Consider the following 27,420-nt stretch of genomic DNA (forward strand, 5'->3'; position numbering starts at 1 on the left):
TGCAAAATTATTTAAATGGAGCATGTTTCTGACGACATTAGAGACGTTGAAGCTTATATTCAACTGAGCTTTCGTAAGCAATAATTGCATAATTTATATAACTGTAAACAGACAAGTAATAGAGTTGCATTTAACTTATTTTATTTAAGTGAACTCTGGTCTTAATGAGGAGTTCAATGCTTTTATAAATTTTGGTGCGATCATAATTTTCATGTGATGTTTTCTTCAAAGAAAACACCTAGAAATTTTATTTCCAAATCTCTTTTTATTTCAGCTTGATCAACAAAAAATTGTGGAAGATATGTGGGAAAAAACGGTTTTGAAAAACAATTAAATTTGTTTTGTTTATATTTAGAGTTAATTTGTTACACCTAAGAGCAATTGCGGAAGTGATGTCTTCAAATTGTCTTCATTTTAAAATAATTTCTAGAAAACAATAAATTAGACCACTGGTCAATTTATTTTTGAATGGTTCTTATTTATTACTAATTTAGCAACATTAAGTTATATTTCTCTTTAATCTTTCAACTACTCCGGATAGATTTCTTCAGTAAAAGTTAAAAATAAACATGGTTTTATTTTTTGTGGGCAGACTCTTCTGCCCTGGCTCTTGCATGTACATGATTTTTTTTGCATACAATTATTGTATGTCTCTGTGATTTTCGAAACATTTAAGGAAACTACGTGCAAGTAATGGAGATATTATTGCTCAAAGTATGGGTAAAATTTAAACTATATTACGGTTTTGCACCATGATACACACTCAAACCTCTTTTTGTGCGGTAGATAGGGACCGCATAAAAGAAAGCGCATAAAAAAAAATCACGTTAAACTTCAGGAGTACCTATAAAAAATAGTTTTCGAAACAATATTAAAAACATTTTTTTTATGCGGTTAGATACTGACCGCATAAAAAAAATTTGCTTTAGAAAAAACACATACGAGCATTTTTAAATATTTTATTTACATACGTATTATTCTACACATACAAAACTTATCAAAATGTATAACAATTATCCTTCGTAGTCTGACAATGTAACGCAATTTGTGGTTGCATGTTCATAACAGTAACTATATAATGACGTATGTACATACATATTACACATTTTAATCGTTGAGATTGAAATTATTGCGCGTTCAAAAATTAAATTATATGAGATCGCACAAAAAAATCGCATAAAACAAAACGCACAAATAAAGAATCGCATAAAAAGGACCACATAAAAAGAGGTTTGAGTGTATAAGCAACAAAGTATAACCATTTATATTTTTGACTTTTACTGTAGAAATCTATTCGGAGTAGCAGAAAAATAAAAAGGAAACATGTCCCTCAAGTTTATTTTGCTAACATTGCCCCTTAATAAGCAAATGGCGCAATGTGGGTAGAGAGCTTGCTTTAGAAGCAGAGATCCAGGGTTTGAAATGAGCTCCGGGCATATTTAGCGTCATCGGTAAGAAAAGAGACGTTAACTTCCTAGTCAAATATTACTCTGCGATACTCTGTGGCAAGGCCGTTAAATCTTCTTAGAGCACATAAAACAAAAAATTAAAAATAACTGCATTTCATACACAAATATTTTTAAAAAGTGGACCAAGTTTCGAACCTAATACCTCTGCAATAAATAGAAATTTAAAATAAAATTGGAGACCAAATTTCATAATTCAAAAGAAAATATCTGAAAACGAAGACAGTTCAAAGACATCACTTCCAGACTTTTATATAAGTCATTTACGTCGATCAAAAAAGTTTTTTGCACTTTTTAATAAATTAAAGGTTTTTATCTTTTTTCAAAGTTTTTATATTTTTCCAAGACTAAAAATAAAATTAATTTAAATTTAGTAAAAGGTAGTAAGAAGAACAATTTTTTTTACCGTGATAGAATAGTGCTGTTTCGAGAAACTAATAACAATTTTTTTCAAAATATTCTCATTTGTTATAAGTATGAACGTACCTAAATATAACGTTTTCAAAATTTTTTTTTTTTAACAATAACACTGACAAAAAAATGTTTTTTTTACGAAAATAATTTTATTTGAGCCAAGTTAATTGCAGGGTATCAAATCTCAAAAATGGTTCATTACACTGAACCCTCTGTTAGAGGAGTTTGAATAAGCAGAGAAGCAGCTGCCTCAACTAGCCCGGTAAAAACATCTTTTGTTACTTTTGCTGAGCTCAATTCGGAAAAATTTGTCTGCAAAAAGTTAACAATCTTTGTGCTTTTCTAACTTGTTTCATGAGACCTAATTATATATAATGGTGTTCAGGCCAGGATTAAAGAAATGCTTATTCAGAAGTGTTAAAATTATTAAAAATTGTGCTAACATTACCTGTTACCACAGCATCAAATGAACGTCATTTCTCAATTTTGAAGCGTGTGAAAAGTTTTACCAGAACAACTTGTGGTAAAAAGAGACTAAATTTTTTACTGCTAATGGCTGTCAAGCCTAAATTAGTCAAATCGTTAGACCTTGGCGATTTAGTAAATGATTTTGACAAAATGCGCAAACGTCGTTACCCATTGTTGCAATAAAACTTTCGTAATTTTTTAGTGTATTAATATTTTATTATCTGAAAAAATAGAAAAAGTAGTTTACGTAGGACTTAGATTGTTCTGGTCTGTGTTATAATTTTGTTATGGAAGAAAGGGGAGTCAATTTGTTTTCACAATAACGCCTCCCTCCCTAAGTTTTTGCTGAATTTGCGCCACTGGAAGTCTGCCATCATTTCAATCTGATGCTGATGGAAAGAAGTCATTATCTTTAGGTACAATACATAGGTTATCACCTGCGTCATAAGCATCTGAGTGTATTTCTTCAAGCAATTTTCCGACACATTATATACAAATGAAACATACTTCTAAAGGAGCGTTGGTATAAAAATTACGTTAGTTATATTAGCATACATTAAAAAAACAAAAGCGAGTGAAATGGTATGCAGATGCAGATCATAAGTACATAAAAAAAAAAAAGAAAAAGTGCAATATACAAAAAAACCACTCAAGAGACAAAAATAACTAGATACAACTCTTACTTTATTATTTGAACAAAACTGTGAAACTTTTTTTAGCTGGTTTTTTAAATTTCTTATGATTAGTGTAAAGAGTGAAATACCAAGTGAGACTTTTTTAAATTTAACTTTAAATAAGAAAGGTAATAATCTAATTCTACGTGCCTTTAGTTGTGCTTTTATATATACAAATTGAAATATAATTTTTCATATTTTATGAATTTTTTTTTTATTAGATATTAAATGATGCCAAAATTGCAATTGATGTTTGGAAATCTTTTTATATATAAAATATATTATATATTATAACTATATACTTTTATTGAAAACATTTTTTTTTAATGTAAGGAAAATTGTTGCAATGTTCACGAAATATTTCTTATTCTATAATCGCACTCAATGAAAGCCTTTATTAACACCTAATTCAATAAAATTTCATTATACCCTAATACCTTTTACATATACGTCGGTGAGTACAAAAGATATCTATTCGCAAAAAGTTTTAAAGTTGGGAGTTTTTGCCCCTTAATCATCTCTCTAATGCATAGCGCAACAACTAAGTGTATTAAGTAATTCCTATTAAGTATTAACTTACTATTAACAATTAAGTTAATTATTTCTGGTTTTTAAAACACATTTTTTGAAGCGATGAACGATTTTTTTAAGACCTGCATTTGCATTAGCTCCAACTTAATTTACACTCATAGAAGTGTGAATACTACCCGATAGTGATGCTTCAATATTTAAAGATGGCAAAACGTTCTAACTTATCTCCTGTAAAGCCACAAAAAAAACTTAATGTCTGTTAGAAGGTTTAGTTTACAAATGAATTTCATATTTTATATCGGCTTTTAATTTGATAAAATACCGTTCTATTATACTCAAATAAAAATTAGAAAAAAAAAAAAATAGCTAGGAGTTGTTGAATTATTAACAAAAGAAAATATTTCTAGGTTAAAAAAATAGAGATTTAAAAAAAATAGCAGTAGATTTGTCAGAGTTTGACTTTTACTATTTTGTGCAACAAAATAGTTAGACTCAACAACAAATCAATGTAAATAGACGAAGTACGTATAATAACATTGTAAATAGTTCTATTAAGTCATAGTATATCATGACTTAATAGAACTATTTACAATGTTAATATATCGTCCCCTCAGTATTATCTTGTTCTATGTCGCTAAACTATGGTTTTGAAAAAAAGGCATTTGAATTTTCAAAAGCCCTAAAAATGTTCAAAATAAACTTTGCACCAAATTTTGTTATTATAAAATTGTCAAGGTCAATATACCCTTATAAACCATTTTTAGAAAATTATTGTGTGTTTAGTGTTTAAAAAAATGATTTTTGACTTTTGAGATAGAACAAATTACTGACAAACTTTACAAAATACAAAAATTGTATAATGTCAATTTCTTTGGGTTTTTTTAATTATAGTTTGTCCAAACATGCACAAATGTCTTATTTGGTGAATGTTTTGAATGTATTTCTTACCAAGGACGGATACAAAGATGGGAGTATCCCCCTACCCCCCCCCCCCCCCCCCCCCCCCCCCCCCCCCCATCTTAAGAATTATCAATCTTCAAAATATTATTGATAGAAATTAAAAAAAAAATAAAAATACAAAATATTATTTTGCAACATTTGAATTTTTGGCAAAAAAAATTTAGTTATATACACATTTAATATATTTATTAGTAAACTAATTTATAAGCATTTTTTACGCTCTTCGCGTGCATCTTATTTTTGTTCAATATGACTTAGATGCTGAGCCCGTTCACAATCATTTAAAGTACCTTCAGCACTTTTGATTTTAAAAAATTTACACTAATTGCACCTATCTTTTTTTCTTTGCCGGAAAGAATTATTGAACTTAGTTAGAAAAATGATCAAATGAAACAGTGGTTTTAGCTGAAAAAATCATTTTTTTTGGTCATATAACCCCCTCCACCTAGGACAATGACCTGGATCCACCCCTGTTTTAGACATTATTTGGTTGTGTTCAAGTAAAACATTTTTTTTTTCATGAAACAATTATATTAAGACATAAAAATAATTAAGAAAAGTACATGGGAGATGCACATGAATTACTAAACACAAAGAGTTGCCATATAATTTCTATCAATCTCAGGCATGTTGGGCATCATTTTTTTAATATCTTCATTCTTTTCTTTTGAAAGTAAGTGGCTTTTTTTGGTCTGAATTGACAGTTTTGGTGCAGTTATGGGATATGCTGTAGATTTCTTTTTTCTTAATGATTGGGCACCTGCAAAAACTGAGGTGAAGCCGTCTGCATGTTTTGTTTTAAATGAAACAGTAAAAGGATGATTGGAATAGTATTTTAATTGCTTTACTTGAGTAAAGGGCACTTTGGTAAAGTTATAGCTTTTAGCTCCAGCTTGAATATTTAAAAAATCAACATCTTTCATCTGCAGGATATTGAAGGATTTCTATCGCCTAACAGACTTTAGTATTCTGATCAGACCCAGTGGACTGTATACCTCAGTTTTTTTTAATTTTTGGTCAATGCTGCTATGAACCGCATTAACCTCTTGAACACAGCCATGTCCGCTTGCAGAAAACTTTTGAGTGATAGATTCAACATCAGGATGAGCATTTAAAAAATGCTTTATTGCCGTGCTCATAATACTGTTTCTATTTTGCGGAACGCAAGAATCTGACCATAAAATGAGGTTCTTTAGTTGTGGATGGGTGGTAAGCACAGATTCTAAAATTCGTAGGATTGCAGATGCCAAATCATTTCCGGCTCTGCCAGATTGGCTTTCAGACCAGACACAACAATAAACATCTTTATCTAAAGAAAGATGTGCTGTCATGTTATAAACAGACAGCTTCCTAAGATAAAAGAAGTTGGATATCTCAGCCTTGGGAACTGTTAAAACATTTTGTAAATCAAAACAGAGAACAGGATGTCCTGACTGTCTGTCTTTTTTGCGCTCTTCGCGTGCATCTTCTTTTTGTTCAATATGACTTAGATGCTGAGCCCGTTCACAATCACTTAAAATACCTTCAGCACTTTTGATTTTAAAAATTTCACACTTATCACACCTATCTTTTTTTCTTTGCTGGAAAGAAATATTGAACTCAGTTAAAAAAATTTCAGAGTATAAGTGCTTTTTAGCCGGTTGAAATCGTTTTTGCTGACAAAAGTCTTGGTAAAGCTCATACAGTCGACTAATAGACAATTCAGACTCAAAGTATTTTCTATTTGTATTAGCACGGCAATATTGCGAGTCTATAACCGGAATACTATATATGTGTTTCCTAACGCCATCTCTGACCGCGTCAGGAATTTTCTTTTTTGTATGTTTACCTTGTTTTCTTGGGGTAGGCGTGTTTGTATCTGTTTGGAAATGTTTATAAAAATATGAAATTCTTTGTTGGCTTATGTAAAGAGTGTTTAAAAAGAAAGGTTTGCAAACTCTGATGGGAATCCCTGCCAGGTGAAAAAAGTAGGCAAATGAGTATTGCCGCCTCGATGAAATTGCAAGTGTTCGTTTAGTTTTTTTCACAATACGTGTTGTATTTTCACTATAAAAGTGTGCTTTGAGGTCATCATTGAGTCCCCAAAATTTGTTAAATAGTAACTCCCGTTGCTCTTGCGGAAAATAAATGTGGCATTAAAATTTACAGTTAGTACAGTCCTTCTCATTATTGATCTCTCTCTTTCTTCTTATCACTTTATTCCTGCTTTTATACTCCTGGCCAGCTTGACGCCTTTTTTTATTGACATTGCATTTCCAGCTATCTGGATTTCTGGTTCTTTTACGTCCAACTTTTTTTTTTGTCGAGAGTTGCTCTATTGGCACAACTATTTCTAAATCCGTTTGTATTTATCGTAATTAGCAGGGTAATATAAGTTATTTTTTTACATTTAGGAAATAAATAATATAAAGAATTTAGTCTTACTTAAAGACTTTGCACAATATATATATATATAGTTATTTAAAGGCACAATATATATAGTTATACATATAGTTATATATATATATAGTTATACATATAGATTTATAGTTAGTTAACTACTAGTACTGTGTAGAGCTAGTCTTAAGTTATTTTAACCCTTTAATGCACGATATTTATATAATAGTTGATAATGCACGATATAATAGTTGACTATTTTATCGTTAAAAGAACATAAAATGGAATCCAATTATCGGAAAAATAAAATTTTCCTTTTTATTTTCAAATTTTAAAATTACCATAGTAATAGAAACTACTTACGAGTCGGTATTAGGTAATTCAAAGTCAACTGTTTCTTTTGTAACTAAACCAATAAACTTACTTGACGACATTTTGAAAATATCAAAATAAAAAGTCACGTGACTTGCGCTACAACATTGATTTGCAGATTTGGGCATTAGAACATTATAATACTAAAATGTTTTAAAAAAGTGAAATAGAATAAGATAAAACTAACAAAATACGTAAAATTCTAATAAGAACAAAGTCAAATTGAATAAATCTTGACGAAGCAGAGAAGGTAATAATTTATTGATAAGTGGAAATAATACACTATACTTTTTTAAACAATAAAAATTGGTTTTTGCAAAAAAAAAAAATTTGTAGATAGAACAAGATAATACTGAGGAGACGATATGTTACCTCTTTAATAATCAATATCATCAATCGCAATAACAAACGTTGACACGTCATCATTCTTGTGTTCTTTTCACTTTTCAAGAAGCTTTTCCATGTTTATTTACCTTCATTCACTTTTAAAGTTTTTCCATGTTTATTTACCTTCATTCACTTTTAAAGTTTTTCCATGTTTATTTACCTTCATTCACTTTTAAAGTTTTTCCATGTTTATTTACCTTCATTCACTTTTAAAGTTTTTCCATGTTTATTTACCTTCATTCACTTTTAAAGTTTTTCCATGTTTATTTACCTTCATTCACTTTTAAAGTTTTTCCATGTTTATTTACCTTCATTCACTTTTAAAGTTTTTCCATGTTTATTTACCTTCATTTTTGACCTTTAATCACCACTAATTGAAGAGCCTGTTTTACTATAGCTCAGAAATCAGCTTCTAGTTTCCTGACTTGTCCTACTTTGCAGAAAGTCCTTGCCCATTTCCAACGTTTCTTCTCTCTTCAGGTAACTCTAAAAAATCTGAATTCAGCAAGTAGGCATTAGTTGTCACAACATTCTTTCTAGAAACAGTCTGTATTGATGTAATTCCACCAAATATTGTTATGCAATTGTCAAGCTTTGCGAATTCCGACTCACATCCGAGATTTGTCAGTAGCTCGTGCTCAATTTTCCGTCTGTTTTCTCACCTATAAATCCGTACTTCATTAGAGACTGAATTAATGATTGAAGAGAAAAAGTTCATTTATTATAACTGTGGAATCAATGTGTCTATAATTTCAGCCAAAATAGCAGCAAAAAGCTTTCCTCTGCCACTTCCACTGCCCCAGTCAGCATTGGTTCTAGCTTTCAGTTGTGATGCACACCACTCTACCGCTCCTGGTTGAATCATATTTAGTAGTTCTCAGTTTGTCTGTTCATTTCTTGTCAAAATTTGACAAGAAAAGAAAAGAATCCAGGGTATCTGAATTTTTAACAATTTAAACAACTTAAGGGACGCTGAAACAAATTACTTTAATGTATCTAGAGTTAATGAAGTCTAAATTTTACAAACGGAATAATGTTTGACATTTGTAAATGTTTATATTTTTAAGGAATAAAGGTTTCTTTTTGTTTATTTAATCTATTGTTTCAGAATCAACAGAAGTCTTGTTACAGCAAATAAATTCTAAGAACTTCATGAGTATGGTAAATACATTCATGAGTATGGTAAATACATTTGAGAAGAAACCAAAAACAGCTACAAAAAAGTAAAAATGAGCTTTTTTTTATAAATCATTTCAGTTTGAACAAAAAAAAAAAGTAAAACCTATACATCTCCCAAAAGAAACAAACTTCAACAGACTATAACGAAAGACAAAGTGACTATTACAGAGGATTTAGGCGGCGGCTTGTTTCGTGGAGTTGAAGAAATGTCTACATTTTATTGAAAATACTTCTGATAAACTATAAAATCGATGCTATTATAAAATTTTCAAAGAGTTAGTTTGGACAAAGACATTTTTTATGACATTTTTCATGACTTGGGTATTCCACTTGTAAAACTATCTGCAAAAAATGCTGTTGCAATACAATCCCTTCTACATATACCAATCAACAAAATGAGAAATTTAGGAGTTTGTATGAATAATTTAAAACTGAACATTCTACCATTGGAGCGCAAAATAAATGAATAAAAGTTCCCAATGATTTCCCACATGAAAGAAGTTGAAACAAGTTTAATGGAGTTGAGAAAATCACACAAAGAATTTAAATCTTGTCCCTAAATGTAGGTTCAAAATATGATTGAATTTCTTAAAGAAATAATTTTAAAAGATTGTAATGGGTTTTCTTTTGATAATGCATTTGATAATAAATAGTGGTTCTTATTTTCTGATGATAAAGGTGGAGATCACATGAAGTGTTTTGTTAAAATTAACAGTTCAAGAAAATCCGGTTCTGTTGTGGGTGGGGGGTAGGAGGGGGGTTGGGAAAGTCTAAGATCAAAACATTAAAAACTATTGAAACGCTTGAATAAAAAAGAACAAATGAATCAGCAAACCATTAGACGACGTTTATCAATCAACCTTGCTAAAATTTCTTTTTAAAAGGATTTTTATTTGAATTTAATTGTTTTGATCTTAAGTTTTTGTTTTTTATAATTAATTTTTTTAATGATTGCTGTCAGCTACTATGAATGATACATGATCATGATGATATCATGAACCTAGCAATGAAAACAAAAAACGAAAGTTAAGTGGAGCAGCTACCCGTAAATTAGCTAAGAAGGTTCGTTTGAACATGGATGCAAGCAAGTGTCACTAACTAACATCATATTTAAGCAAATTGTCGGATACTCAGTCAGTTACAACTTCTGCTGTAAATATGCTTGTGTCTGAAGATCAACACCTTTCTGAAAGTGTCCATACAGAAAGTCGTAAAACTGATACGCCTGCTGAAAAATTTCAACACTACTTCAAGCAGACAAACGATAATGGTACCAGGTCTACTAATTCTAAAAATGAAGCATTTGATGAAAGAGAACTTACCCCATATATCCCGGTACTAGTTACAATTGTTCAAGAACCACTTCTTCCTCAAATGAACTTCCCTTCAGATCCCGGAATATATAATAATACGAGTTAAAGCTGATAAGGAAGCTGTGTGAAATAAGACCATGTCAGCCAGGTCTACAGAAATCTTTTCAATTTCCAGCTGATGAAGCCGGCCGTAAGCTCTAATTATCTTGGTATACAAAAACTATTGGAAAAGGAAATATAAAAGAGGTATTTTGACCTAGCAATCAAAAAATGTACTGCAACGCTTGTTGGTTATTTGCCAAATATCGTATTTCAAATGATAAAACTGTTATATCTGGTTTAATTAGTTAAGAGCGTCTCCAAGTAGAAAAGAATAGAGAAGTTTTGAAACGAATGATAGACATAATGTTGTTCTTAGCAAAACAAGGTTTATATGAAGTTAAATTAGCTCAGTTTTTCCGCTAATTATTGATTCAACTATTGATATTTCCAGAATTGATCAGACGTCAATTTCGTTACAAATGGTTTTAAAATAGTTATGTTGTGAAAGATTTATAGGCTTCTATACTTTAGAATACAGCGACACTGAAGCATTTGCTGAGTTAATTTTACCTGTGCTTGAAAAACGAAACATTGATATTTAACTCTGCAGAGGACAAGCATATGATGGTGCTTCTGTACTGTCTGAAATTCAAAGTGGTCTTCAAACTAGGATAAAAGCGCTTTCACCAAATGCCATCTATGTTCATTGTTGTGCTCATGTTGTAAATTTGGTGACCATCGAAGCAATGTCGGTAAACAGCAATGTCCAGTTGTTTTTTGGCTCAGCTGAAAAATTGTATACGTACCTTACGTCTAGTTGAAACCAACTTCAATGTTTTAGATACAGTTATAACCCAAATTAATGAACGATTTTACGACTTTAGTAACACAATTACACATTTTGACTGTCTTAACCCGTCAAAATATTCCCAGTAGGCACAGCGACGTGACAAAAACGTAAACTTCACGTTATTTTGGCACGTGAAATTTAGGTGACTTTTTGGTCCCCATAAAAAGACCAATTCACGTGATTTACGGACGTGTTTTTCACGTTACTTTTGGCACGTGATATTTAGGTGACTTTTTGGTCCCCATGAACTGTATACAGGACGTGCTTTTTACGTTAATTTTGGCACGTAATATTTAAGTAATAATTATGCTTTATAAAAACGAAGTGTTTGGATTCGTGCAAAGAAAAAACACTCATCGTCGAGGAAATATTTAATACGTATTAAATTACTTGGTTTTATTAGTCAGTATATTAGTTCTTGACATAAACATTTTGAATTTGTAATAAAAGCTGCACTTTTGTTAAAATATCCTCCTTATATCCAATAAGTAATAAGTACAAAGTCATGGATCTGCAACTTACGAAGAGCACGCTTCGATCCACAAAGAGCGCACTTCAAACTTAATCTAACGAATCAGTCGATATATTCTCCCATAAAAGCACTCTTCAAACAAAATCTAACGAAACAGTCGATATTTTTTCCTATAAGAGCACGCATCAAACTTTATCTAATGAATCAGATTTAGCTAAAAATAAACAAATAAAATCTTAACTGATAATAAGATTATTTAATAATTATCTTAACTCACAAACTTTTAAAACAAATCTTACTTGGTGAGTCGCTAACAATTGCGGGAACAAGACTTTCTAGTGTTGCTATCTGTTTCCTTTTATCTAAATCATTAAATAATTTTAAGAAAACAACACTATATACAATGCCGAAAAATAAAAAAAGTCATTTGCCTTCTAATTTTTTACTCTTATTGCTAAAAAATAAATAAGGATTTAATAAAAAAAGGCATAACAAAAAAGTCGACAGATGAATAAAAAGAAAAAGTACAAAATAAAAAATACAAGTCTAAAAAAATATTGTTTATCTATATATATCTATATCTAATATCTGTCTATAGATAAATATATATCTATATATAAAGTTAATAACTGATGCGTGTGATTAGAAAAAGACCTGTACTCACTTTATGTGATAACATCTGATTAAATAATTTGTTTTCTTTGTTTTCAATCTTCTTATATTTGCACTTGTTTCTGCATTAACTTGCTCATACAATTACATCATTCATTAACATTAACATTGTTCATACATTGTTAACTCACTAGATGCAAAGGTGACAGCCCACGAAGTTGCTTTAAATGAGTAATCTACAAAGTTTTGAACATTAAATGAAATTTTAGAATGCACACAGAAAAATTATAACAAATTTTAAAAATGTTGTAGCTACCACATAACCACACAACATTATAGTGGGATTTTATGTCAAGATTTTCCTACCTATGGTTAGATTTTCGTCTTGAGGCTCCTTTTGCTGTGGAAACATTCAAAACGGCTAAGGAGCCTCATCTACCCCTAATTGTATATAATATATTAAGTATAAAACTAAAAGTATGTATAATAAAGTATTGTCAAATTAGGTCACCAATAAATACAGAGTGCTGAAAATTCAACTCAGAATCAAGTTGCATTCTCCAACAAGATATGAACTAAATTAAATTCTTGCTACAGGGTGCGATCACAAAAGAAGACGAAGTGAGGGAAAAGTAAAATTTCTCAAACTTTAAAAGTTAAAAGGTTATCGTGTCTTACTACAGAATAATATTTCTAGGCAATAATATAACAATACCATTGGATCTTTCTAGTCAATAATATTTTATGCAGAACTTATCATTTGTCATGTAGTTTAATAAATTTAATATTAAATAAGGTATAATAACTTATTTATTATTAAATTAATTACATCGACAAATTTGACAGTCTAAAATATTATATAATAGGGTAGAAAAAAAAGTATAACTTGTATTAGGGTTTGATCTTTAGCATGTTGCAATATGATAATTATCTGTCATAACGTTACACGATTTTGAACTAAGCTTTGTAATATATTTATTAAACCTAAATTGATAAAACTTAGAAACAAAATAATATAATATGTTTAAATAAAATATTATATATGTGACATTTTATTTTTGTCAAAAATGCATTGCGATGTTATAAGATATCTTATACCCTGATACTTTTCTTATTATTATAAAACTGCAATGCAAAATAATTATATTATTATAAAAGTATAATAAAAAGTAATTACAATAATGAATATATAAACTACATATTTCATATAATCATTATATTTAAAATATTTGGAAAATTGTTTGCGGAAAATATCCTGAAAAAGTTCAGAATATTTTCCCCCTAATTTTTCTCTTAATTTTGCATTCAGCCAAGTTGATGACAATAATATATACTTTAACTTGTATGTATGGAAAACTTTTCGGATATTTGGAAAAAGATGAATTTCAAAAAAATATCCGGTATTCCGGGAATATCCCAATAATCCCTGAAACTCAATTATAAAAAAATAGTAAATAAAATAAAGAATATCTTTTCAAGTTTCTAATCATAGGTTTTTATTGAGAATAAAAAAAGATCCAAAATACACATAATTTTGGCAACGTAACTTTCATGCTTCAATCAAGTAAAATTGTAACCTGGACGAGGTCACATAAAATATACATGATTGAAACGTGAAGAAGGAAACTGGGTAAGAGCATGCATCAAACTTTAACTAATGAATAAGTCGATATTTTCTCTAATAATAGCTAGCGACACCAAATTTAGCTAAAAAGAAACAAATAAAAACTTAAATAATATGATTATTAAATAATTATCTTAAATCACATACTTTTAACACAAGTCTTACAAGATTTTCTGGTGTTGTTATTTCTTTGATCTAAATCATGAAACAATTTTTTAAAAAAGCAATGCTATATTTGAGAGAAACTTGCTTTACATATTGGAAGGTTGTCAACATTGAAAGATAAGTATAATGCAGTTTCAAATACAATATCATCATAATGATCTTTTTGTGGGGAAAAATTGAACAAATCCGCGTTAATAACCTGTTTTATATTGTACATAATAACAATAGCAACAAAAGTCATATAATATATACAATAATAATTTCATAAATACAATTCAAATATATATATTAATCATATAATGTTTAAATAATATAAAACAATGAAATAAATAAGTATTAACCTTTTTTAACAACTAAAGCACAAGATCAAGATGTCATATATTACAAAAAGATAAAGTATATAATAATAATGTATACATATATCAATAATAAATAACATAACACATTTTTTTATTGATATTATCTTGGATAAATTCTTGAACCTTGTTGATAAAAACCAAATAATAGAAGAAAATTTATTTTTTGGTTTTTATCTAATCGACTCTTGACCAATAATGTATGCAGAAGTTCTACAGACATTATTATTGCTCAAGAATCAAGAATAAGTTCTGCTAGAACTTATAAATTGTCCATGTAGCTCACTTAATTTGATATTAAGTTCGTTATAACATAACTTATTTTGTACTAAATTAAGTAAGCAAAATGGACAAATTCGCCTGTCTAAAATATTATATCATAAAGTAGAAAAAAGCATACCTTGTATTTGTGTTTAATCTTATTTGTGTGGCAAATAGGGACGCTTGGTACTATTTTATTTAACTTAATTTGATGTAGTTTGGATATTAGATATTACAACTTAAAATATATTGGACTATTTAGTTTTGTTTTAAATGCATTGCGTTATAAGATATTATATTGACCAATTTTTTTTTTTAATTATGATTAAACTACAATAAAAATTAATTATATCATCATAACAGTAAAATAATTATAACTAATATAATGAATACAAAAACTATACTATAAAAAATAAATAATATATTAAAAAATATTATTTCATATTTCTTATCACAGGTTTTAATACCGTACACAATTACCCTAATAGGCACGCAACGTTTTATGCACGTTTCAATCACGTGTATTTTAGGTGACTTCGTCCAGGTTACTATATTACGTGAAAGTTACGTGCCAAAATATCGCGTCTAACGGAACTTTTTTTATTCTTAATAAAAACCTGTGATAAGAAATATGAAATAATATTTTTTAGAAGTTCTTACGGTCTTATCACAGAACACCGCAGATGAGCATTTAATAAGAAGTTCACGCCTCTATCCTAAACAACTTCTCATAATTTGCCCAGAGGTGGGGTGTGAACCACGGATCCTTTTTTTTTAAGGCAAATACGCTACCACTGCGTCACGGCTACGGCAACTTGTCCAAGAGTGGGTATTGAAGTTAACAGAAACGTGAATGCTTTCTGTCCAACAGATATGTCTAGCGGTTTCTGGACTCCTATTCTTTGCTCGGTGTTAGGAAATACCTAATCCTTTGCATGATTGATGCCCAGTATTAGATGCGTGCAAAGTTTTAAAAACTTTTTTGTTCTCAACACCTTTGTAATTTAAAAACATGCTACATTATCCAGAACGGTCTAACATCAAAAAGTCTATAGCACCATTCGCTTCATTTATAGTAAAGTCCGCTAAGACAGCAAGACACTTCAGCTTAAATTCGTAGGCTACCACACCTTTAAATCCTTAATAAGGAGTATTCTCAATATAGTCTGTGATCAATGTTCTCCGCTCTCACTGATTGTAATGTGGTCCGCTTTGATATCGTTCAAATTGTGGCCGGCAGCTTTAATTGTATCGTTTAAGCAAATGGTAACTACATTACTAACGTCTTTATTGAGAAGATTTTCCGCCGTCTGGAGATTGAGGTAAGATGTGTCTTCCAAATATTTATAGCCCTCGCTGAGGAGAAACGTGAGATCACTAAAAGAGTGACTTCATCAAGCTGATTTAAACATAGTCATAAAAAGAATAGTCTGGAAACGCAGGCCGTTTTTAATTGATTTCATTGTTTAAATTAAAAATCGGATGGTCCGCGTACATGAGGTTTAAAACAAACTTTAATGATGGCTGAAAGTTCAAAATATTTAAATCATTTTGAGCCCATTTCTAAGTTGCATTAAAACGAGCTTGATTCTATTTTTACAGTTATTGACCAGGATTTGTTAAATGTTGTTGCTGAAACACAACATAATTCAGATATACCACAATTAACACTTTACTGTATATTTTGTAGGCATCGACGATTCAGTTCGTAAAATCCACAAAAAGTCAATCCGATTTATTTTGCGGATTAAAATCATCTGATCGTTAAATATTTTACAAACCATAATCCGAAAATTAGTTTACAAACTAATAGCAAACTCTATTTTTTGCGGATTCTTTTTGCTGTTCGGATTATTAATCCGAAAAATTTCTACGAATCAATTTAACTTTAATTAACAATTCCAGATTTTAGTGAAAGGTTAAAAATGTAAAACAGTGACGGTTCAATAATACCAAACACTGCTTTAACAACATTCACGCTAATTTCATCTTTGCCAGCGCAATTATAACTTTTTAAATAGTTGAAGGCCTTTCGCAACTCACTTATGTTTAATTTTACTTCTTTTATAGATGTATTGGCTGATTTCATATAAGATTGAAAGTTTGAGGTGTATTTTGAAATTTTATCAGCTAACGATTTTAACCCTAACCCTAACCCTGCCAATATCAAAAAAATATTTGTTGAGCTTTTTAATTATGGCTTCTTTATTGTAAATCATTTCCCCCGTCATCTAAAACTTTTTGTGACAAATTGTTTTTTGGACATTTATTTTTACCAATTATTTGCTTAATCGCATTCCACGTTTTTTGTGTGTTTCCGCGCGTTATTTCCAACAACTTTGCATAATATTATTTTTTGTGTAAATTTTTTTTTTTTCAAACACGTTTTTATATTTTTTGTAATTCAATTCATTTTTATATGTTTGAAATAACTTTTAATAAAGTTTTTGTTTTCTCTTTGATGATTAATACAAACCTTCGGTCATCCATGGGTTTAAAAGTGAAATAGAATTTATAATTTTTTTAAACTGGAAATGCTAAATCATAGTGTTTATAAAACTGTGCCGAAAATAATTCATACGCATTATTCGCATCTTGAGATTGTAATAAAAGATTCCAATCAGTTTTATCAGATAAAAGATTTCGAAAGTATAATATAGAGTTTTTATTGATTTGTTGTATTAAGGTTGTTGATTTAGAGACAGAACGGTTTAGGATTATATTATCTGTAATTAAGAATAGTGGGTAATGATCAGTTGTCGGTTTTGATTAAACCCGATTTTAAGAAGCAATTATGAAAATTGTTAGCGAATATATTATCTAGTTACGTCGACGAGGTCTAAATTATTCTCGTAGATTTATTTATTGTGGGGATTATATCATGCTGAAAAAGCGTATCGAAAAAACATTGAACATTTACATTTGAAGTATGATTTAACAAGTTTAAATTATAATCACCAGTTAAGTACACGTGTTTCTTTGAAACGTTAATTTTGCTTAAAATTTTTTTCAAATGGCTTTGAAATAAATTTAAATTACAGCTGGTTTTGTATAAATAGAAATAAAAATAATATTTTTGGTCGCTTTATTATTTATTTCAATGCATAACGATTCGCAATCTATTTCGTTAACATTAAGATCATTCATGGATTTGTGAACAAAGATAACAAAGAACCACCGCCAAAGTGGATTTTACGCGGTTGGTGAAGTGACACGTATTATTTAGCTCATAATTAGAACTTAGTTCATTGCTTTTCAACCACGTTTCCATTAAATTAATTATTTTAAAAATCATGATTTAGATCATGCAATAATAATTTTAGATTATCAAAGTTTTTATCCTTTTTTTTTTTTTTTTTTTTTTATATATATATATATATTCGTCATTATTAATATAAGTTTGTACAACACTTTACCGTGAAATATATGACTGGAGCAGTAGAAGACAATAGTCTTATCATCTTGCCCAATTTTTGTCGTTGACAAAATATAACAAAAATATAAACCAAAGACAAATATAATAAAATATTTATAATACATATAATTTTTACTTCGAATGTTAGATTTAAAATTAAAAAACTATTGCTACTTTTTGTTTTGCTAAGAAATTGATTCACAGATTGAATAATACTCACTTTCAAATTTTGTTTATTGAAATTGTCATAATCACTCTCAGTATTAAAACTATATAGCAGATTATCATCCCTTTTTAAAAAATTAAAATAAAATAATCATGAAAATGAAGATATTAAATTATTAGGATTTCATATTTTTACTTTTCATTTCAGCCCAATCGTGTATGATGAGTTTATCATATAAAATGCTTGCAAATTTTGCTGCCGCTCGTTCCAATTTCATCTGTTCTCTTAGTACCTTCCTAATTTGCACTGTCTCAGCGCAAAAATCTTTATATATATATATTTTTTTCCATTTAAGTTAGGGGTCTTTTTTAAAATATCTACTTTATCTTTAAAGTTTAGAAGATTTATAATTAAAGTTCTTGACCTAACTGAATCATTACGACTAATTCAATGTGCTCTTTCAATTTTAATATCTTTTAGACCTAAATAATTTTCAAATTTTTTTTACCTTGGTTAGCTGTTATCCCAACTTTCACTTTCGCTTTCTTTAATTCCATCGATTCTCAAACTATTTCGCCTGGCTCGATCCTCTAACTCTCTTAGTTTGTTAGTAGTTTTAGTAAATACAGATTCATTATTCCGGGTAACGCTTATTGAATTACACTTATCCTGTGAAATAATGACACTCTTAATTTTTTCTTCAATAAGTTGTTCATGAAAGTTTAAACTTACTTTAATATCTTCAACTTCTTTTCCCATCGATTTTATTTTCTTACTTTTTGCACTGATATGTGTTTCTACTCTGTCCAAAAGCTCGTATAAAATTTTTGCGCTCAAATTTATGCTTTAAAACATTTTTTCTTGCTTTTTAATCATGTCTTCTTGTTGTTTAATCATGTCTTCAGTTTCGTTCTTAAACTCCTTAAACATTTTTTTTAACATTTTCTTACTTTGTTCAATTGTAACTGACATAATTTTTTTAATATAATTTATACTAATCTTAATATTATATAAATATTTTTAAATTTTATTACTTTTCAAAGTAATTAACTCTTTTCTTTATTTTTTATTATTTTAATTCGCTTAGCGAATTATTCGAATCACGTCGCGTCACATTTTTAATGTTGCGGTCTAAAAAAATTACATTTTTATTATGTGCGCGTCCTATAAATAGTGGATTTCTTTTTTATTTTCAATCAGTCCTATTTGGAAATCTTCACCTACAACAATTCGTTCAACAGATGAACAAGTCTAGATCAACAAGTCAAGATCAAGAATTCTTCACTTACATTTAATACGGTAAGCCATTATTATATTATTTTGATTTAAAAGTTAAAAATTTTTCAAACTGAATTTTTGCGGTTTTTTTTTGTGTGAATCGAATTCCTTTGCGAATTAATTCGCTTTGCGGATTGCTTTAATTAGTGGATTGGTCCGATTAAATTTATATTGTCATATTTCCTCTACTTAAATTTAAATATAAATAGAAATAAAAATAGAAATAGAAAAAAAACTAGTTTTAAAAACTGTAACGTTCATTTCAACAATTAAGGCAAATAATTAGTTCTTTTATTGAAAACTTTATGCGTGTCTCTAAAATATCATTTATTGTTAAGACGAATATTAAGGAAAGTTTTCAAATAACTTTTAAATAATTAGTTCTTTCCAGTTCGGAAACTGTTTCCATGCATCAAGAACTATCACGTTTTATTACGGCAAATATTAAAGATATACTGAGGCAAATATTTCAATAAAAAGTCTATAAACCGAAAATGTAATTTGATCCGTGTTTTCGAACTTTAATCCAAAAAGTAATTATTAAAAATCTGATCCGTTTTTGTGGATTTTAAATTCAATAAATAATGCGAAATATTCGTCTTATTTGATCTGGCAAAATTAATCCGATTCGTTTCTTTTTTTTTTACTTCACTTTTTTTTTCTTTTCAGATGCCTAAGCTATATAATATTTGAGAGTTCTTCAACAATGTGGAGGAAAATAAGGCAAAATATCAAACCTGTGGCAAAATATACTTAATCAATCAAAGCACCACAAGTCCTTTAAGGAACCATTTGAAAAGAGTTCACTTGAATTTATATTAACAATTAGAAATAAAAAACAAGCAAAAATCAACAATACCAAACATTTTTGATAAGCTTGCCTCTGAAGACTCAGATTTTGAACAAACGCAAGAAAGAGGAAAAAAGAGGGTCCACAGACACAAAAAGGTACACCAACATCGCCACAGCTTGGACCAAGTGGAACTTATGGCACTTCCAACACAGACTCGGCAAGGTAGAAAACAGGCTACCAAACCAGAATGGGAAGTCACTGTCATCAATGAAATAAGAACTGTTGTTGACATTATTAAATGGGTGATTGAGGACAGTCGACCACTTTCTATTGTAAAAACAGACGTATTCACCCGGATGATGAAAACTGCAACCATCGGTCAATTCAGAGCCATTACAGCAAAGAATGTATCTACAAAATATATTCCTCTCCTTTTTTAAATTTATCAAAGAACAAGTAAAAAATATTTTCAATACAGACAAATCTTAAAGTCAAATCTTGATGGAGTGGTCTTTACATCTGACTGATTTCACTGAACAACTGAAGAAGAAAGTGTTTGGTGCAGGCTACAATAATCCAGGAGGTGAAACAAGCACCAAAAAAGCTGAAAATTTAAAGAAAGTTTAAATATTCTCTTACCATTACTGGGACCTAAAACAAGTAATGTATTATAAGATTGAAGGTGTTTTAATTTAAAGTGACTAGTCAATAAATATAATGTCTCTATCAAATGATTAGAGATAAGCAATTGATGCTCTTTTCTTTTACTTAATCTACCATTTTTGTGAATTATATATGTAAATGCATGAAAATACTGGTAAAAAATATTGTATGTATTACTTTTTTACTTTTCTCACAGAGACAAACTATGTTTCATTGTGGAGTTTTCTCGAGATCTAACTTGCCTAAATATTTATTGTTTGACTATCAAATCAAAATCATTTTAAAAACATTTGTTGCAAAGGCTTCTACAAACCTTAAAAAAGTAATGGTCGTGGGGAGGGGGTCGGGGAGGTTTGGATAGAGTACTGGATTTCTGACAAGATATTTATCCCTGTGGACATGGGGACGTCTTATAGACGTCCAAAACTCGTCTTTTTTGACGAATGGACGTCTATTATAGATGTTGATTAGACGTCCGGTTGACGTGCCAAATGTAACACAAGACGTCCGTCCGAAACGGTCTTTATATGGACCTAAATTATGATGACAAATGGACGTCCAAAGAACGTCCATTTGACGTCATATAGACGTCTTATGTTTGTCCCATTTAGACTTTATTTGGTCGTTCAGTTGACCTACGTATTGATTAGAAATTCTACAGTTGTTTAATATTTTCAATTAAATACACTGTAGTATATACTACTGTGTTAAAATTCAACTACGATACTATGTACTACAACACTATAATACTAATACAAAGTACGTACTCACATATGTAAGTACGTATGTGAGGATTGGGGTAAAATACTGCAATGAATAACACTCGAAGTGGTATAATCTTTTTTAAACAAATTACCAAACGAAAAAAATATTAACACTACTATTGCTGATTGATAATTTTATCAAATTAATAGATAATATAGATAGATAATTTAAATAAATTGATGTATTGAGCACTACTATTACTATCAGTGATCGTACCATTCGTAGTTTTGTAATGATCAACTAGCCCATTAAAAAAATTAAACTTTCAAAATAATTGTCATATAGTTTTTAAAATCAAATAGTTATTCGGACAGAAAATAAAAAAAAATATACCTTAACTATGTATAATGAGTTCTTGATTGCCTGATTAAATTTAATACCATTAGACGATATCTGTAAAAAAAAAAAAAGAAACTATACATACAATAAATTTAAGAAACTAAACCTAAGAAGTAGAAATGAAAAATCATACATTTTTATAACTACAAAAATTAACAAACTTATTTTTATGAAACATATTCAAAGTGATACTGCTGTTTTACCTTTATTTAAGCATGCTCTTTCTGAGTTAGATGACTGGTTATTCTAGACGATTAAGTAAAATAATGTCCATTATTTGGGGAGCCTTACCATGTTACAACATTTATGATAACTAACGCCTTTATGGTAGAGAATTCACATTTTATTAAGCTAAATCAGACAAAAAAAGTACAGGTATAAAAATAATTTAATAAAACTTATGTCGAAATGCTAATAATTTCAAATGTAGGACTTTAAAGTCAATTATGTCATTAAATCAAATTCCATCAAAGATTGTTTTCAGAAATATTTCTCTAAGGCAACAGTTTACTTTTGGAATTGTTAGACATTGGCGTAACTATTTATAAACTAAATAGCCCATATGATGATCAACAAAAGAAAACAAATTGCTATATTCACATACCCAAAAATTTAAAAACATAACCATACACTTCACAAACGATAAAAGTTATTGAATAATCTTTTAATTAAATGAGGTCATTGTTCGGGTGTGTTTGGGACAACCACTTTTTTAACAGCTCTTTTTAATAAATCATCAATAAGGTAATCAACAGAACTTATAGTGAAATCGTCTTTCGCTGGATCAACTATTGCTCCTATAAAAAAATGCATAATTTTTTTGTAACTAAAATTTCTTATTTGCAACATCATTTAATTGAAAAACTTCATTAATTCAAGTAATTTCTTTCCTTATATAATAAAACAACACCTTACAACATAAACATTTTAAACTATTTTTCAAATATAATACTTTTAGCTCTTATAAAAACTAAAAAAGTCAAAATTTACCAATAAAACATTTGTAATGATTTGTCTTAACAAAAGCACGTTTGCCTTCTAGGCCATCTTTGCTGAACTGTTGCTTCATAGATCTTGTAAGCATCGCATCTAAACCATTCTTGACTGAATTTCTCACACTCCTGCCACCAATTGACCTTAATTGCAATTTCTATTTAAAAAGTATATATTGTATATATTATATATTGTAAGTTTTAGTCAAAAAACATAGCTATTTTTTTCATATTTTGACAATAGTGATCAACCAATTGCAATATAATATTCAATGGTACTGGAAAGAATGTGACAACTTATTATAAGTTGCACTATAATATAGTGCAAACAATAATAAAAGTTCAAGTTTTTTTTTGCCTTCATTTTTGTATAACCTTTTTCTTCTATTTTCAATTCTTCTTCATCAAATTCAAAATAAGAGTTTAATTTTTTTATTTCTTCAGAGCATTCGGGTGTGAGATGTATATCACTCTCTAAAAGTTTGTCGAGTTTTTCCAAGATCAAAGCTTGATTTTCTTGGATTGACCTTGCTTCCATCAAAGACACGTACCGGAACTCTGATAAACCACAAACAAATAATAAATGAAAAATTTAAATTTAAATCATAAAACAAAAAAATTTAAACCTACGTTTATTAGACATTTCTTCAAAACTTGCCCCACCATCTTTAAGTTTAGAGGAACTTTGAGAGATATTTGAAGTAGTAGGCACATGTTGAAATGATTTTTTTTTTGTTTCGACTTCTGGAAGCATCACTTCAAATTGTATTTTTACAGATTTTCATAGTGGAGTACTTTGACTTCTTAAATCAAAATTAACAAGAAAACATTTTTCAAGTCCTCCTGAATGTTTCTTTTATGAAACAGAACTTGTAACATGCTATTGCAAAGGATGTTGATTTATTCTTGGCAGGAAAAAAATTGTTAAAATCGTATTATAAAAGATAGAAATAATTTTGTACATTTTTAATACTAAATGCACAATTAGATTATTATCAAAGAAAGCAAATATAAGAGAATAAAACTATTTTCTCAATAAAACCTGATTCTTTTTACATATTGACTAAAACTAAACAACAAGACTTCAGCAAGACTACTTACCTATTATTTGATGTCGAAACCTGAGTTTCGATATCAAATAAACATTTATTTTTTGAATTCAAATGATCCTCAAAGTACTTGGCGCATAATTAACGAAGTTATTGGTAAAAATAATCCAGAGAGAAATAATTTTCCGAAAATTCTTAAATTCAAAGACAACTATGTTATAGAAAAAAAATTAGTGGCTGAAGCACTTAATAAATTTTTCATTAATATTGGTCCGTCTTTAGCATCAAAAATTGAATCCTCTAAGATCAACTTTGATGCATACTTAGTCTCTAATAAAACTAATATTATGCCTAATGATAATCTAACTGAAGAAGAATTACTATGCGCAGTTTCTTCGATTAAGCCCAAAAAAAGTATAGGTGTCGACAATATAAGTGGTAACATCATTATAAGTTCAATAAAACTGATTACAATCCCGCTTTTGTGTATCTTTAACTTATCTTTAAAAGAGGGAGTTTTTCCAGAAAAAATAAAAATTGCTAGGGTGGTCCCTATTTTCAAATCAGGCGATCCTAGTGACGTTACTAATTATAGGCCGATCTCTGTTCTTACATGTATTTCAAAAGTTCTCGAACGAATTATGTATAATAGACTCTATTCTTTCTTAAAAGTAAAGCCTTTGATACTGTCGATCATTTAATTCTTTTGTCCAAACTCGAGTTCTATGGCATCAAAAATTCTACCTTGGCTTGGTTTAAAAGTTACTTATCTAATCGGAAGCAATATATTCCTTACGATGGTGGTAAAACGGATAATATGATTATTACAAGCGGTGTTCTCCAGGGATCAATTCTTGGGCCCCTTTTGTTTCTAATTTATGTCAATAACTTATATAAATTTTCTAATACTTTAAACACAACATTATTCGCCGATGATACGAATTTTTTTTATTCTCATGAAGACATTAATATTTTATTTTTAACAGTTAACAAAAAACTTGATAACCTAACCCAATGGTTTAAAGCCAATAAATTATCTTTAAACATTACTAAAACTAAATACACATTATTCCATCGTGTTCATAAAAAAGAAAATATTCCACTTAAACTTCTAAATCTTTTTATTGATGAAAATATAATAAAAAGGGAAATATCTTTAATGTTTTTGGGCGTAATACTCGATGAAAATGTTTAATGGAGAGAACATATAAGTGTTATTGAGAATAAGGTTTCTAAAAATATTGGTATATTGTATAAAGCTAAACAGTTCTTAAACCAATCTTGTCTTAAATACATATACCTTTCATTTATACACTGCTACCTAAACTATGCTAACATTGCTTGGTGCAGCACCAATGTTACAAAGCTAAGTAAACTTCTATGTAAACAAAAACACGCTATTAGGATTATTACAAATGAAAATCGCTTCTCTCATTCAAAAATACTTTTTAGTAAACTTAATATTCTAAATGTTTATAAATTAAATCTCTATCATGTTCTTATATTTATGTTTAAACTTGATAAAAAAATGGCACCATATTTATTCAACTCTTTATTTAAAAAAATAAATCATATATGCAGCACAAGATTTTTAAATAATAACTATACTCAATCCAAAACCTACTATTCTGCCACTAAATACTCAATCACAAACCGAGGACCTAAACTCTGGAATACACTTTTAAATAATGATCTTAAAACACTTTCTTCGCTTAATCAATTTAAAACTAAACTTAAGCAAAATCTTTTACTAAACGACAATGAACTAAATTTCTTCTGAAGCGTTTAAAATGAGAGTACTATTATTAATAATTTAGTAATAATAATTGTTTATTACTAAGATTGTTTATTCAAATACATAAATATGCTAAATAATCTTGCCTCTAGTCTTGTTTCTGTTTTTTTTTTTTTTTGTTTTGTCTTTTTTTTGTTTTTTTGTTTTTTTCTTCTTTATTGTTGGTCTTTTTAGTAAGTAAAGTAAACTTAAGCGTTAATAAAAAAAATAATTTATTGCATATGTAACTTTTACGGTTTTATATTAGCATTGTAATTTACGGTATATTTATTACGGGGCTTAGTGATAAGGCAACTATTTTGTCTTCTTTTTGCCCCGGTCATATATTGTTTTTATTCATGTACATTGTTATTGTAAATACTATTAACGACGAAATATATATATATATATAAAAAAAAAAATTGCAATAAGGATATAAAATTATTGCAAAAATGCGTGCAAAGATCGAAGAAAAAGACAGATACGCGGCTCTTGTATTAAAAGAAGAAGGCTATAGCATCAGACAAATAGCAGAAAAGAAATATAATTTCAAATGACCGTGATGTTCGCTCGTTAGTGAGATTAATGAAAGAAAACAGACAAGCATCATCTACAGACTTGTCTACGAAATGGACACTGTCAAATGGTCTGAAAGCAAGCCCTAGAACTGTGCGAAGGGTCCTCCACAATTTAAATTATTTATGGCGTGCTGCTGCAAAAAAACCACTTTTAAATAAAAAACAAAAATTTGCCAGGAAAGAGTGGTGCAAACTACATAAAAATTGGTCAACAAATCAGTGGAGCCCTGTGGTCTTTAGTGATGAAATGAACGTTGAGGTAGACAACAGAAAAGGTCGCGTAATGTTGCGTAGACTTCCAAGCGAGCGGTTCGATGACTCATGCATTTTAAAACGAACAAAACAAGGCAATGGTTCAATAGGCATTTGGGCCTATATGAGTGCCTGTGGAGTAGGCGTTTTTCATTTATTCGATGGTAGACTCAACAAAGAAAGGTAAATCGAAATTTTGAAATATTTTTGAAACTGGTCTTAAAATTTTGTCCAATTTTTTTTCCCATTTATATTTTTCACTAGCCAGTTTTTTTATTTTTTAACATTATTTTGTAAAAAAATTATAAATTCTTTTATAATAAATATAAAATACAATAAAAATTCTTTCTAAAAATGTTTTTCTTTTTTTGATACCTTTTACCAAAATAAAATTATACTAAGGTTAAAAATAAATTTTGAAAAAAAAAAGAGTGGTCTTTAATTTTTGGCCACCGCTGTAAATATATATACATATATATACATATATATATATATATATATATATATATATATATATATATATATATATATATATATATATATATATATATATATATTTCTTGAGCAACGCAATAGCAATAAATGTGAACATATTTTAAAGAAAAACACGATATTTTTTAATCTTGACATGTTTCGTAGTTAACATACTACATTTTCAAGAGATAAAACTACAATTTAACTCCGGATATAAATACAAAATCAAAATTTGAAGACACTACAGAGAAATATTAACAGACAAATAGAAATGTTACAAACCAATAAAAATTATGACACAAATTATGATACCGTAAATAGCAAAAAAATAAAAAATAAAATTATAAGTAAATAAAAAAC

General features: G+C 28.9%; 2 long non-coding RNA genes across 2 annotated transcripts; both read right to left on the reverse strand.

The window, feature by feature from the left end:
• Nucleotides 1-11,427: 11,427 nt before the first annotated feature.
• On the reverse strand, nt 11,428-12,778 carry LOC136077958 (uncharacterized). Its single transcript, XR_010637403.1, has 3 exons — nt 12,169-12,778; nt 11,804-11,866; nt 11,428-11,718 (listed from the first exon to the last, which is right to left on the reverse strand). It is a non-coding gene; the product is annotated as an uncharacterized LOC136077958 (long non-coding RNA).
• A 9,136-nt stretch (nt 12,779-21,914) lies between these two features.
• Nucleotides 21,915-24,852, reverse strand: LOC136077959 (uncharacterized). The gene is made up of 5 exons (XR_010637404.1): nt 23,564-24,852; nt 22,932-23,491; nt 22,546-22,738; nt 22,145-22,292; nt 21,915-21,995 (listed from the first exon to the last, which is right to left on the reverse strand). It is a non-coding gene; the product is annotated as an uncharacterized LOC136077959 (long non-coding RNA).
• Between the last annotated feature and the right edge of the window lie 2,568 nt (nt 24,853-27,420).

Source organism: Hydra vulgaris, chromosome 03, assembly GCF_038396675.1.
Source record: "Hydra vulgaris chromosome 03, alternate assembly HydraT2T_AEP".
Taxonomy (NCBI): Eukaryota; Metazoa; Cnidaria; class Hydrozoa; order Anthoathecata; family Hydridae; genus Hydra; species Hydra vulgaris.